At 34.6% G+C, this 16587-nt stretch overlaps 1 protein-coding gene across 3 annotated transcripts in view; it reads left to right on the plus strand.

The window, feature by feature from the left end:
* Sema1a (semaphorin 1a) overlaps positions 1-16587 on the plus strand; it is a 306626-nt gene that overhangs the window by 72546 nt on the left and 217493 nt on the right. The window lies entirely within an intron of this gene.

The following is a 16587-nucleotide window of genomic DNA, read 5'->3' on the forward strand; positions in this document are numbered from 1 at the left end:
GTATAAAATTATCATTATTTGTTTATACTTATATTTAAAAGATGTACGTAGTCATTTTGTCTGTTTTAATACATAGTTATTTTCTTGTATATGTGTATATTTACATATGCACATTTTACGTATGTACATACGTATATATTACGGCACTTCTGTGACGCATAGAAATAGTTTCATGAGTTCTATTTTTGTCTCGAAAGTGTGAAAATGCTGTTAGAGAGTTTGTCAAAATAAACTTGAACTTCAAACGAATGTGTGCATGCGTGTAGAATCCATATTATATGTCCATGTATAATATAATCGCGTTTTTACTTATAACCACAATAAAAACATTAAATAATGAGGTTTGGAATTACCGTGATTATGTGCTTCAATATTGTACATCAAAATGATTTATATTAAACTAGTAAATATACACGGCATCCCCCGAGAATACGTATATACATGCATACATATAATGACAGCTTGTTAAGGCAACATGTTTACAAATACAATGTTGGTATCTATACATTTAAATTCTGCCCATTACCGAATAGTTTTGGCTTATTACTGGCCAAAGCTAACTAGTAAATAATTATACTATTAATATATAAATGTAGTTGGCATATGTATGTATCGTAATGTTTTTAGTTAAAATTTTTGATGTAAATAAAATTTTCTTAATATTTACGTTTACATAAATGTATGTATGTACATATTATACAATTTGGCTAAAACTTTTGACTATTTATCGTGCTATGCCAATTAATATGTATGTATATACATATGTACATATGTATGATTTTCATAGTGACCCTTTTTCCTGTTTTCGCTTGGTAAGGTGGTGGTGGAAGCGCCGTTTGAATGGCATTACATCTCAAGTTTATGTGCGCGCAGACAAATACATACTTGTAGTTTTCTTTTCGGTCATGCCCTTACGCGCGTATGTTGTACATGAGTGTGCTCTCGTGGATTTTATAGCTTGAATGGTGATATAAAAAGAACGAGAACGGCTCGGCAATAGGAAGCCGAGGGAATGAGAAAAAGAGTAATGAAATTATCTGTGATGAATGAGTTTGTTTATATAAACGAATACTCTCCAAATGAGAATAGTAAACAGGCGAAAACATTAGAAGATTTATGTTTGGAGATAGTGTGCAGAGGAATCGAGGGAAAAATATTTATAGCATGTTTCTACACTTCAATTCGATTCAATACTGGAATTCTAAGATAAATTTGCGTAACATTTCAATCTGTCCCATCGATTAATCTCATTCACGGTCAATATGCGCAATAATAATTGAGTTTCGTACATTCTTATTGTGTTTTTTTTTTTAAATTTTCGATTTTGATGATAAATGGAAAATATTTCGAAGTTCGATGAACTAATATTAACCGTATCAGCTTCAATCTTCATTTATAATAAAATATTTTACATTAGAAATATTACATAAAATATTTTACGTATGTATAACAAATGTATGTGCATATGTTATGCTTTGTTAGTTTATTTTCATCGTATGCTCGAATTTATTTAGTAACTGTTGAAATGATTTTAATTTTATAAATACATATATCTATATCTATAAATTCGACAACAACCACATCAAGACAGTCGCTGACGTTTCCTTTCGTCGACTTGGATTTGTCTTGAGATATGCTAGATTATTCTCCAACCCCTTGTCTTCTCGCTTGCTTTTCAACTCGCTTGTTAGAAGTAAGCTAGAGTATAATGCGATTGTGTGGAATCCGCGTGAAGCAAACTACTCTCTTATTATCGAAAAAGTGCAAAAAGCATTTCTTTGTTTTCTTTATAAGAAAGAGTATGGGTACTACCCATATCTCTATCCTACTCCTTTCCTTTTGGGCATGCTTGGGTATAATTCCCTTGAACTTCGGAGAAACTTCTTATTAATTCGTTTCGTTCTCCAGCTATTGCGTGGTAATACGTCATGCCCGTTGTTGCTGGAACTGTTGGATATTTTCCCTGAATGTGATATTTTCCACCTTGGGGAGCGTAGATTATCGGATGTTATTTTAACATATTTATCTGGTAACCTGCGCTCATCATTACTTTCTTAATTTGAATGTGATGTATGAGTGGAATCTTAATCTACTCTCTTCCATATGGGCCTCGCTGTGATTTTATTTTTTATTCATATTTTGTTTGATTTATTTTACTTTTTCTTTCTCCTTTGTACATTTTTATGTACTATTTTAATTGTATTATTATTTTCCTTTTGTTACTTTTTTATTATTATTTTATTTTACCATGTTTTCTGCTTTCTAATTTTTCTGTTGTATTTATATCTTTGTTAAATGTAGGCCATTGTGGCGCATTAGGTTCTTCCTGTAATGCCACAATGGTCCAAAACTATTAATAAATAAATAAATAAATAAATAATTGAGGCTTTGGAAAGTTTCTCAAATGTACAAAAATCTACATATAATGTAATATAATGTTATACTGTGAAAGTTTAAATTCAAAATATGTAATTTTCTAGGGGAGAATAAAGTGACCTTATAAAATAAATTGAATACACCCAGGATCTTTGAAAAGTTCTTATTATATTATATTTTTGATCCACTAATAATTAATATTTGTGACATAATAACAATTTAATTATTATTTGGTGTTTTTGATCAGAAAATTTTTATGAGAAAATAATTACCCCATTATAATGCAAGACGTAATTTTTACAAAATCATCGGCTATCTATGTATGTACTGATGTACATATATATTTTATATTGTAAAAATTTTACTTATTGCATGCTCATTTGAAACTACTTTTTTTCAAATTTTACAATAATTAAATTAGGTATTTCCGGAATAAAATATAAAATACCCAAATTGTCAACGCCCAATCCAATTTGAGCGCACGGTTCGTATAAATGTTTTCCAAGGAACTGTAATTGGTTTCGAAAAGAGCAACTTTTGAATTGACTTTACATATCGTGCAATCCAATTTGGGGTTGCACATCCCTTGGGTGTCGGCCAAATCCGCTCGTGTTTGTCCATTAACTGTGAGGGGTACGTTCTCCATTCGACCCTCGGCTACCTGCTTTGGTCCCAGGTGATACGGTTGAGATGTTACGTGCGTGCACATAGGATGCACATAAAAAGTGCATACGACTCGACGTTTGTAGTGGTAGCGAAGAAGATGCGTCCGCTTTTCCGCGAAACTAGCCTGGGGGGACTTGTGCATATTTCTATTATCTACGGATTTGGAAAAATTCACCTTGTTCAAGAAAATGTGATTACGACCGGCTATCTGTTTACCCTCAAGGGATTTCATTTGAATCTATTTACGAACATATGGATAAAATATAATAACAATGGTTTCAATTTTGTATGTATTAAGTAAAATATATTTTTATTATGACTGTTATACTAATGATTTTATACAGTTATTTTAATGTTTCTTTTGCAAACTAATGTTAAGTGGGAACCATGTGTGAGAAAATTTCAGATTGCACATGTTTGAATGTAGTCTCTCGGGTTCTTTGGATTTTGTTTTAATACGAATATGCGTTCTTCTGAAATATTATTTTTTTATCTGTTTGTGGTCAAAGAATTATATGTCCATCGAATGCATTGGAAGAATTTAGTGTCGTCGACCTTACCAAACACGAGGAGCGATTTGTACGGAAATATCCAGCTTAAATTTAAATCATCGTTCTTTGGATTATGGCTTTATTTTAATATCATTAAGTTTTTTTATGGAATAATGTTAATTTACGTAGGTTTATAAAACTTTCATCGTGTGTGTTCGAGTTTGTTAATACGTGTAATATCTTTCGTCAGCCATATGCTGTGAAACTGGGAGCGAGCCAGATGGTTTTAATTATTCACTGATATAAAAACGTAATTGTGTAAGTTTATAATGTTCGTATGTATATTCATATGAAATAATCTTTTCTCTGTGAAATTAGTTCTTAAATGATTTGAAAACAAAATTATTTTGAAATTCATTTGGATACCCGTACATATGTATATGGGTTCTTTATTTTTGATTCCAAAAAAGTGTTACACAACACAACTGTTTGCAGATGTTGGCGTCATTAAAAGGGTTAAACGAAGACGTAAATTGACAGGAAGTTTCGACGCTGTTGCTAACGAGGCATATGTGTGTATACATATATACCTATACATACATAGACTATCAAATCCGGATACAAAAATACATGAACCCTTTTTGGCTTGTGAATACAAATTATTCCTGTTTATTTATTACCAACATGAACCTATTAAATTAAATTTTGTTTATTTTGTTTTCGTCTGAAGACTATGTAAATATGTACATACATATACATACATATATATATATATATATATATATATATATATATATATATATATATATATATATATATATATATATATATATATATATATATATATATATATATCATTATATATATATAATGATGAGTCAAAAATTATCTTCTGGTTATTGAATTAAATCCTTCTGCCGACGAGACGGTATCAAATCAGTGTGATTTATACAAGCGTTTTGTATCATGCAGTATGTTTGTTGATTGTTGCGCGCTTTCATGTTGGGCTGGTCAAGTTGTCGTTTCGATATTCGCTTGGATAATAAGGTCGTTAGTAGATGTTGTCTGTATGATTTATAGTTCCAGTGGTTCTCCATGTGCATTCGTGGTGGTATTCGCCGACACCAATAACCGTTCCTTCCATAAATTCCGATACGAGGAGTGAGTGCTCTGCTTATACGCGGCGGCACTCGTGCACCGTCTGCATCCCTCGGGCAAAACCGGGAACACTTTTGCAAAATTGTATGAATAAATTTTTACTTCCTCCAATTTATTTTTGGGTCGTTTTTTCGGCGACTGTTCGCATGCTTATAACTTTTTTTACTTTATCTATATTTATTAGTTTTACATTTTATACAATAATAACTACATACATATGTACATATGTATTTCGACCTTTCGGTGTTTGATTTGATCTTTGAACCCTATTCATGAGCATATATGTATGTATTATACATATGTATATGTACCTTAATATTTAAGAATCCGCATCGAGATGGCTAGAACAGCGTTTATCAAAATTAAGGCGGCGCTTACAAACAAGTATCTCAATCTTCTTACGCGTTTGAGATTCGCGAAGAGCTACATCTGGTCAGTGTTGCTACATGGATGCGAAACGTGGACTCTGAAGACCGGGATGATCATCCGCATAGAAGCTTTTGAGATGTGGGTCCTGCTCTGCCGAGCCGCAGAAGACCGATGCGAATATCTACAAATAATCGTCGAGGTGGTTGCCAGCATTCGGATGCAACCAAAGCATTAGAAGAAGAAGAAGAAGATGTATGTACCTAAATATTTACATGATATAAATATGTAGGTACATATATAAATTTGTACATATATAAATGATATAAATTTGCTTCGTATTGCTTTTTTGACTATCTATGATATTAATTATCAAAAACGTCGATGTCATTACAAACGTCACAGAAATCCGTCCTATAAAGTCATATTTTCCATCTGTGGTTCCTACGTGAAAGTTCATTTAATGCTTTTTTTAGTACATATCTATTTATTTAAAAATAATGCAAATGGAAATTCCTTAATACTCCTTTCTTCCAATGCAAGCCGCATCGCTGCTTCTAATTTTATTTTGTCTGGTTTCTATATTTGTTTTCTAGGAAGTGCATTATGTACACTGAATGATCTTTTACAGTACACAACTGCAGGAAAAAGCGACAATATTAATAAAGCAATTCTTGTCAATTCTTTGAATTGATAGGATTCATAGTCAACCGACTTTTCTTTGAATTGATTCGAAAATTTTCATTCGTTTTATTATTTAAATGGACTTTAAGTACTCAGTCATGACTTATTTCCAAGAACGCATATTTCAAATCAGCCCAGCTAATTAAATTGAACACTGAAAATGATAATCTCGTTTGTAGTCCTTAAAAATTTTCATTTGTCCTCGTATGAAAATAGGGGAAGTTACAAATAAATTGTTTTAAAAATTTTAATTCTTCGAACCATTCATTAAGTTTCAGATTTAGTGATTGAAGACACTGTATTTTTTTAAGTTTTAATTTAAATTTAGAAGTTGCATTTGTAAGCTTATTTAGAAAATCGCTAAAAGAAGATAAAATCGAAAAACTGTCCAACCAATTTCATAATTTTACGAATAAAATCGTGAAATATCACTCTATAAAGAGTCGCTGGCCGCAGTAAAATCCGCTGGAGGCCGCACATGAGAACCAGTGGTCTGTATGGAGCCGAGACGAGGACAATGAAGGTAGCAGATAGAAGTAGAATTGTCGCTTTTGAGATATGGTGCTGGAAATTGATGCTAAGAATCCCATGGACCGATGCGTACGAATGTCTCCATTATTGAGGAAATCCAGATTATGGACATGTCTGAGATGCATTCTCCAATTCTTCGGTCACATAGCACAAAGAGGAAATAAGAGCCTTGAAAAGCTGGATGTGGTCGGTGGTGTGAACGGAAGAAGAGGAAGAAGTAGATCTCCGAAACGCTGGACCTACCAAATACGAGCTGCGACAGGCTCTTCTATAGTGACAGCCCTCCGTTTATCCGAACCTGCATACATATGTAGAAATAAATGGAAACAGCTGATAATGCAGAAAGCTTTTCCATGATCTGAATATTTATTGTTTTGAAAGTACACATTATAAAAAGCTTAACCTACAGTTACCCCCTGTATGTTTATTATATTTATTTTTATAAGAATATATAAACAAACCCTTAAATATTTTGGATTTGTTTTTTCATCGAGTCGACACCGTGGTTGTCTTTTATAATTTCTTGTTTGAATAGTGATCATCAAAATGTCGTTTGATACGTCCACCAACGTTTTTTAAGGTTTTTTATTATTTGGAATAAGACCAATATCTCTCGCTCTTGCAGCCTATACGGAACCAATCTGTTTCTTTCTCTTGTTCTCTCCACCCTTCATACTAGTTAAAGAATAATTCATATCATAACGTTTGAGTGATGATTCATATCGTCACCAGAAGATAGAATGTTCGTGTACACATTCGTCAGACGACGGAAACTACGCGTTGGTACAGTACATATAATTGTTCAAACAGACGAACGGCTGCGTGAGCGATATGTACGCATGAGCGCCCCGGTTAAAGTGGCGCCCCGTCTCAGCGTCTAATTTGAGCGTCACTGTTTGTTCTGTCTAATTGATATAAAATAAGGGATGTAAATTTGGGGTGGGTGGTGCAGCCCGCATTGAATGCAAAGCGGGTGCAAAAGTGTGGTCCGCGGCGTCCGCTTTGTGTGACTCCCCCTGTACCCCTTCTCACTGCATATACATAAATACATCTGTGTATATATATTTATGTATATTGTGTGTACCCTTATCCAATTACAAACCAAAAGGCCTGTGCTCTTCTTACTCGAGTTCTCTAGCGTGTTTTGTAACGTTTCGGGTCAGACTTGTGCCGTGAGGTTAGCTAGCGCTCACATCCCCAAACCGTTCGGCTAAATAAAATATTGTGTCCAATAGCACTGTTCGACAAATGACGACTTTTAAAATGTTTCAGAGACGGGATATGACTTTTCTTATAGATCTATGCCCAGTGAACACGAATCTGGTAATAAAAAGTGTTGATTGGCTCGAGATTCATAACAAAAATATTTTTTAGATTTTTGTTTTTATTTTTTATTTATCTTAAATAGTGTGGCCAGAACACTATCCTAATAAACATGTTTCAATAGAAAATACTCAATATAATATAGTATTAACAGTGGGAAAAAATCACAAGTGAAAATACGTAATTTTGACTTTTGATTTGAACTGGACGACTACTTAGAGAGATTTGAAAGCTGAAAAGTACTACAAATGAAAGATAAAATACCCGACTCTAGATTCCAATATTCGTTTTGAACAGAAAATTAACAGATTTTGAGAAATCGACCGAACAACACCAAGATATAGAAAAATCGCGCGATTTAAAAAACACATATATCTCCGAATCTCGAGCCAATCAACACTTTTTATTACCAGATTCGTGTTCACTGGGCATAGATCAATAAGAAAAGTCATATCCCGTCTCTGAAACATTTTTCGTGTCGAACAGTGTAGTCGGAGAATGTGTCAAGAGCACACGTCAAACAATTTAATGAAATCGGAATCAAAATTTCAGTGCCTTAGCTTAATATTCGGATGCAGCCGTTGGGTGACAATCTAAATTTTGAATTTGTCGAATCTGAAATTGACAAGATCATTTCAATTTCAAATTTTTAGTAACATTTCTTGAAATGTTCGTGATGAAATTTCATTTTTTAAATTTAAAATATTAATATTCAACCCGTTGTGACCAATACGAATGTATGTATGCATTGCACAGACACGTCCACTCGTGTAACATATTCGTGTGTTGATTCGCTAATGGGGTGGCCATTTATTCGGATTGCGTTCTCGTTTTCAAATCAGAGGAGTCGGTTCGCTGCCTCCGCCTGAAAAATTCAAATTGGTGCATTACCCAAGCGCTCTGTACCCTATTCGGAAATGCTTTCATTTTTACATCAAAAATTCATATGTAGCGAGTTGCAAGCGTGGCCTGTTCTCTCTCTTGCCTGTTCACCTGCCGTGCAACCGGACCAACACAACCCTACGACCCCTCCAGGGATCGTCCACATTTTCTGTTTAAATGTATTTTTATTCAATCGTAAATTGTATTCATATATCATTCGCGCTCACTATTCTTTTGTACGTGAATTACCGGTCTATCTATGTATCTGAATTGTCTGTATATCATATACCAAACCGACATACATAGATTGCTCCACAGTCCTAATGTATTCTAATATATGTACATGAAATTAAGATGTTTGATTTTATTTGCAGTTAAAATCATGCGTTGTACTTTAATTAATTGTATTATATTTAAAACAAATCGTGTGAGCATTTATTTTGGTACTGTGAGTGCTAAATTCCATTGCAGTTTGAAGAAATTATTTATATTTGCTTTTGCGTGTGTAAATACATTGATGATAAGTTATTCCAAAGCTAGGCGATGACAATTGGGAATGTTTTTTCGAGTGGTGTTGTCGTTTAAATTGGATTGCTGATAACCCCTGTTCGTCATACACAAGGTTCAAATGGACATGGAGTTATCTCGCGTGAAATTTGCCTATGTGTTTTTATTGAAACATCGAACGTGTACCATTTTGAATTTTTACGACAGCACAATATTTCGATAGAGACAGACTTTTATTATTATCCTTCGCCCTATGGGGATATTTATGGCGTATGACCCGAGATCGAGAAAAACGCCTCTCCACTACGCGGCCCATGTCTTTCGTATACATACATACATATGTATGCATACGTGACTGCTTAGCTCGCCTTTTCCTTTTCGACATAAAAAACTTGCAGATATTGACTTGCTTGCTGTATAAATATAAAGATTGGATTTTTCAAACGATGTTCAAATCCCTTTTCATAATTACTGTTATCTATAAATATTTCTCATATGTTTTACTCGCACTCGCAATGTGGACAGAGGAAAATTATGAACACAAATATTGAATTTTCGAACTACGATAAAGAATTCTGTGAACTGTTCTGCTTTCAAACCATAGTTGTATTATACATACATATGTATGTATTATATATCACATTCATTGGTATAAAAAGTTTTTCTAATCATAATAATAAAATATTTATTTAATATCTATGTTTTTGGAAGAAGTCAACGCGTTTACTACAAAGTATTACAGCATATTTTATTCGTTCCCCCCCCCCCCATTTGTTTGCTCAGCCTTGCGATCTGTTCGGGAACGGGGATGTCGCACGCTGCTGAACAATATGCGGAGTTGGCTAAAAAAAGAAAGTAAAAAAAAACGCCGTATCAAAACAACCCCATGTTTGTTGTACCTCATGTTTGTTCTGGCAGTCACGTGGCTTCGCAATATCGTGGTGATTTCGCTTATCCGACAGAAAATTTTCGGCTGCTTGTTTTATTTTCGTTTAATTGATATTCATTTCATATTCGGTCGTTATTGGAAGCCGTAGTTTTGGGAGATATAACACATACATAATTATGTACAGATGTATACTTTGGAACCCAGACGCGTATCCGGAATTTTTAAAGGGGGCTTCTGCTAAAATGTGTCACTATATCTTCCAAGAAGTTTTTATGTATATAAAGCGGTACTTTTTAATTAAAAAAATTGCTATGACAAATCAGAAAAATATTTTTAATGGAATTATATTTATGCACGGATTTATAAAAGAAAAGGGAGGGACAAACCTATTGTATAGGTCTCAACTCCTCAACTTTCAGCTTGGCCCAGGCTGTGCGGATGACTTGTCGGGCCGGCGCAGCCACCTGACCGGATGGGTTAAGATGATAACGCAAACGACTGGCGTTGTGTTGAATAAATTGAAATTTTAATTCAGTATTCGTCGCGCGAACCGCGGTCCCCGGTTTCCGACTGAAGACCCGAACCCGATCGGGCCATGACCAACGTCCAACATGCTCCCTCAAACCCCCATCGTACCCTTGGAGTAGCCCCCTTCACTCACCCCCGACTGAAAAACCCTCCGACGAGGATTACGGCTCGCCGCGAGGGCGCTTTGCGCTATCACATCTACGAAAGCGGTAGTTCGCTCGTTGTAAAAATCTTATGTGGACCCTCTCGGCCAACCGAATCAAGATGGCGTCTCTCCACTCTCTGCTGCTACCTTCCCCCTTCCTATCGCACTTCGATTCCTTTATTTACTCTTAGCACGTACGAAACATGTTGATATTTTCATTGTTGTTATGTTCCGGATAGCATTTGTAACGAATCATTCATGTACGCCGTTATACAGTTTGCGTTGCTTCAATCAATAGAGTTACATATGTCTGTATGTATGTATGTTTGTATGTATGTTCGAGTATGTGTGTTCTCAGATAAGATTCTTTCAAGATTTTATATGTTTGTAGTTCATCGACTTAATAGCGATTGTGAGTAATTATCGGGAAAATAAAATAAATATATTCAAGACATTTCGCGTCACATATTTTATCTTCCACATTTGAGTTCATACTCGTATATGTACATACATATAAATCGGTGTTATATGACAGTGGATCATAACGGTATCTCCGAAGATTTGATATTTTATGAGCGAGTATGACGGTGCCTTTACTAATTTATCGCCAGTTTATTTACTGGAAAACAGTATTTTTCTTCCTTTTCTGCCATAGTAACAAAATATATTGTTCTACTTTTCTTAACGATAGGGCAAGTTTGTTTGAGTTTAATTACATTTTTTATGTCGGACATAAACTTGTCGTTCAATTAGATATTGAATTGGTATTTTTGACATTTTAATGTTTTTAACTGATTTATCTTTAAAAAAAAACATCGAATAGAAAATCGATAGGATTTTGTTTATTGACGTTAAATTTTCCCATGGTAACATTTTCTATGTCATCATTTGAGGTTTCGTTTCACATATTTGTAAACAACTTTTTTTTGTGAAAATCTTTTTTCTTTGTTGTTATTTTGTGATGCTTTCAATGATAAATACACGTATAAGCTATATATTATGTTGTATTTCATTGTGCGGTAAAAGCGGTTTTTCTGTACTATATCAACGAGCGAGAAAGGAAATAGAAAGGAAACCGCTTCCGTATATCATCGGAAGATATTTCAATGATTACTGATTATTTCCCCGTGTTTTGCTATTTTTCTCTCGAGATCACCTTTTTCGCATTGTACATAAGTAATTTAGTTATTAGTTACATATACCTACGTATGTACCTGTTATATGAGCATATGACATTACATATGAGCTGTTATATTTGAAAGTGGAAAAGCAGAATAAACGTATTACATGCCACCAATATTTTAAAATATTGTTAAAGTCGAAACATTTCATTTAATGTTTTGTGAACTATTTCTCGATATGAAGAACGGTGGATTTATGTCACTTTCAAATATAACGGCTCATATATTACCACGGAGATTTTTATTAATTTATATTGAGCAAAATTGAAAATTAATGAAATTTGACGATTTATTACATAGCAGAAAAGTTTTCCAAATATTTTCCCTATCGAATTAAATATATTGGGAACTTGTAACGTTTTCTTCAAATTTTCTATACTATAATTGGAATATGTACAATGTATGTATGTTTTCCCTTTTATATCGTTGAGTTTGTGTGTATTGAATTTTTATGGAATATACATATTTTGAAGCATCGTTTCGGGGAATTGCATCGTTTTTATTCCTGCACAAATTGTGCGTTTTTGTTTTTTGTTACCTTATCGTGTCGTTTTTCGAATTTCACAGTTGACATTGCAGCATATCCTGTGGCTGGCGGTCGCGCAGAATGATGGTGCTGGTTTGCAAACGAATGCCCCCACGTATATGAAATGTGTCCATTTGCTTGTTTAGCAGACCGTTTTAATTTATCGCATTGTCCTCGGGGAGTCCACGAGAGCGCAGACCCCACCTCAACTCACCTCATCTCACCCATGCACACACGCACTTCACCCACCCACCCCCTCAGTTCCCCAAATAAATGCGGAGGGCGAATATGAATAAGGCCACGAGGTGGATTTATTTTTTCCCTACTTTTTCATTTTCGCGGTGCCCTTTTCGCGTCTATTTGTTTTATATGTGTGCCGTTAGACTGTTGTGTCATGAATCATGCACAAGTATGTATTGGATCGAGGGATGCGAGTCGATTAATATTTAAATTTTCGCGTCGTCATTACTATATCGCCACGTTCTACTATTCATTCATGTGGTCTTCGGAATATTTAAAAAAAAATCCGAAATTGTAGTATACATATATGTACGTATGTATCAGTGGCGTGTCTTGACTATTAAAACAGGGGACTAGGTATTTTTTGTCCCATATCTAGATGTGACAAAATTTTTGAAGTGACGAGTATAATATTTAATTTTTGTGCTAACAAAAATATCCCCAGTAGCCTACATTTCTTTATAACATATCTTTTGTCATCAAAACAGTATCTTCTGAATGATTAGTCGAACATTCGACCGATAATGCAACATTCCAAGGCCTCGTTATTTGTTTCTGCGCGCTCCGCACTGATTTGTTTTGAGGAAATCGTTTCGCGAGCCATATTTGTGCCATATTTGTGCTCAAATAGTTCTGTATAAATATGTATGTGATATTTTAACAACAAATTAATATTTCAGAATGATGTTTGATAGACCCAAATCAGAGTATGCTTGGTGAAAATTCCATAAATGCTTTGAGAGACGAGTAAATCTAAAAATTTTTGGTCTCCGACGAAACGCTTATACATTATAGTCACCGGACCCAGAAGGTACCGCGTATTGTTCAAAGGTTGTAAATGCATTGTTAAAGGTTTGCCGAACCTTTTTTACAAAGGATTTACAACAATGGAACAATGGATAGCTCTGTGACTATCCTACCTCTAAGTCATAACAAGTCGCCAGTACCGCGAAGGGAACATTCGAAGGGCGCAGCGGACCATACCTTAACAATCCACTACCACTACAACTACCTTAGATAGGGCCGATTCCGGTTTCTGAACTTCGCTAATCTAAGTGAACAATATCAATATGGACAACGATGTAAATTTATTATAATTGAATTGTGGATACTTTTAAATTTTAGATAAAAGATTTTAGGGGACTAGCCTAGTCGCTCTGATCCAGTGACGGCACACCACTGGTATGTATGTACGTACGTATGTAAATTGAACAACGTACATATCAATGCACTAGTGAGCTGTAATAATTTTCATTAATGACATTTCCATGTCTCATGGAGGTGAAATTATAAAATAAAAAAAACGAAAAACAATGCTATTGTTTGCGACATCGTAGCTATAACCCTCATATGACGTCGCCGTGGCTTCGTCATGAGATATTTATGAAACTAATTAAATTTCTCCGACAATGGGTTTTAATAAAGGCCGCGGGGCTCTAGCATTGACGTGCGAACAATGAAACTGGGGACGGCTGCGGGCCCGAAATTGAATATCCCATTATGAGGTGCCCGAAAGTAGACAGCCCTGCGTTTGATACAAGGGACTGATTATCGTCAACATAAACCGCACATTGCTTTAAATATAACAAGGTTCAAATTATTTCTACTTTTAAAAAATTAAGACGAATAAATGAAAGAATTTCTTTAAAAAGTTATAATATATATGTATGTATGAGCAAGTATTAATTTTAAGTTGACGACACGGGAGCATTATTAACGTAGGTGATTTTTTCGACGAATTTTCTGAATTTTCCACGCAATAAATTAGGCTGACGGTGCGTCGTTTCATCAAACTTGGAAAGCTCCTTGCGGCCGTCGTCAACTTTTGGGGAAATAACACCGACGATCGAAGTAGGCCACCGGAAATATGCCGAATCCGGATTTCCGGGAATCCCAAAAAAAAAAAAATCGGTAACGAGCCGAAGTTTTACCCCGCCCGAATTTCGTGTCTGCGACGTTTTCTGAATATCATTACGGTCCCAAAGTAAATGGAATCATTAGGGAAATATTGTTTGACAGGAAGATTTATGTTCGCGCTATTGATTTTTACAGTGCGTCCTCGAACCCAAACACTTTGTATTCCAACCATCGCCCGTTTTATATTGCCGTGAAATTGATAACCGTGTCTCTTTTTTACATTTATTTTTTTATAATTTCGTTCCTACAGCTGAAATTCGGGCGGTCGAAAGTGTCGCGTTTTTATTCGATTTCAATAAACGAGTTTTCCGCGATAATTTAATTTGAAAAATACATACTTTCAACTCTTGTGTGCTAATATTCTGTGTACTATTTTTTTTTTCAAACTGAAATTTCATTAAAAAAAAATAGCCGTATATTTATTACATTGCCTGGCTGTACTTTAATTGGCTATTTAACGTAAATAAAACCGAATTATCGCTTCGGCGTTAAATCGTTTTTTGTCTAATTGAAGTGGAAGAAAAAAGGATCGAAGGTCGTTCGCCATTTTTTACCCTTAATTTACTTACCCCTTTCTTGTTCGAGATAGACTGCAGGATCATTAACCTTAATCTTATCACTCGCAGAGATATGCAAATGTGAATCGCTTTGACTCGCAAATATCTCTCTTTCTTATAAATTACTATTGATACTATGTCACATTTTGCCCCATACCACGTTTCTATACATTTTTCCTTAACGTAAGCTTTCTCAGATCGATTTAGGTGTTCGTTCAAAAAGATGGAAGAATTTTTAGCTTTGCTTTTTATATTAATTTCGAAGTGCACGCGAATAGGTAATAAATTTACGTTGCTTCTGGGAATTTTGTCCCATTCAAATTGCACTTATTGAAATAATGCCGGTGGCAGAACTTTTTCGCGAAAAGCATAAATAACTTCCACCCCCACACTTTTTGTCCACCTAGTAAAATTTGTTCGCAAAGTTGGTTGGTTGAGTCTCGTCTATCTGCGCCCGCACACGAATGTTCGCCAAACAAACTTGTTAAATTAATATACCCGCTTATTCCAACCGACTTTAGATTTCAGAATCGTATGGCCTCCGAGCTTTTACGCTTTTCAATTTTATTAAGTAACCTCAACAATATATTTATACGTACGTAGGCCCATACATACATATGTATAGATATATTTGGTCGATGCAAATGTTTGCACACCTATTTTGATATTAGTACGGTTCACTTGTGATGGAACTTATTAAATTTGTTTGCATTTGAGTGCATTTCGCTGCGATCGTACTCGCCCCGTGTGACCCATATCGAGTGGCGTTAAGTTTGATTTTGGTTACAGCTGTCGTTCCGTGACTCAGATGATGTGGTTAGGTGGGCTTTTGACTGACAGGTTGTGGCATTTCCTCAAAGGATTTCATGGTTAGGTACCGAACGCCCAGTTTATATTATGTCACCATGATGGATTTATAATGTATTGATCGTACCTATGTACGTACGTGCTGTTATTTCGTGATTGTTCTTGTATTGTATAAGTTTTCGGCTATAATGTGGCGGTTATGTAATATCTATATTATTATACTTTAATTTATTTCTTAATGTAATATTTTTTGTATAGTTTTCAAAGAGAGTATATGTAGCAAACTTTGGTTTGGTAGGGAAGCGAAGATTTTTCATTCTTTGTCTACGTTACGTAATTCTTATTTTGCCATAAAACTTTTTTAATTGTTAGCTACTCACCGCTTATAACGGAGGGCGTTCTTTTTTCTTTTCTTAAAATTTTCGAGTTTTTCAGTGTATCGCTTATTTCTCCGAGCCTGCTCTTAATATTAGAAAACTCGCCAAAACGAGTGAGTATATTCCGAGTATTTATTTATCAGGAGCAAAATTGCTGTTGTTCAAGACTATGTTTCTTTGTGTTTCGAGAACATTAAATTGCACATTTATTGCGCAAAAATAAAATATTTCTTACATAAAGAGTTTACAATTTTTCTACTCATTTCCACAGTCGTCTGGATATTACTTGATTTAGAAGTGTCAGTTTATTTTTTTTATAGTTTGCTATAATTGAAAAATTCTCTTAATGAATATCCGTCAGTATACACAAAAGTGTATACATTTTTTAACACATTGGCATGGTTTATCCTACATTATATATATAAAGACGGTAACC

Source organism: Arctopsyche grandis, chromosome 3 (assembly GCF_051622035.1).
Source record: "Arctopsyche grandis isolate Sample6627 chromosome 3, ASM5162203v2, whole genome shotgun sequence".
Lineage (NCBI taxonomy): Eukaryota > Metazoa > Arthropoda > Insecta > Trichoptera > Hydropsychidae > Arctopsyche > Arctopsyche grandis.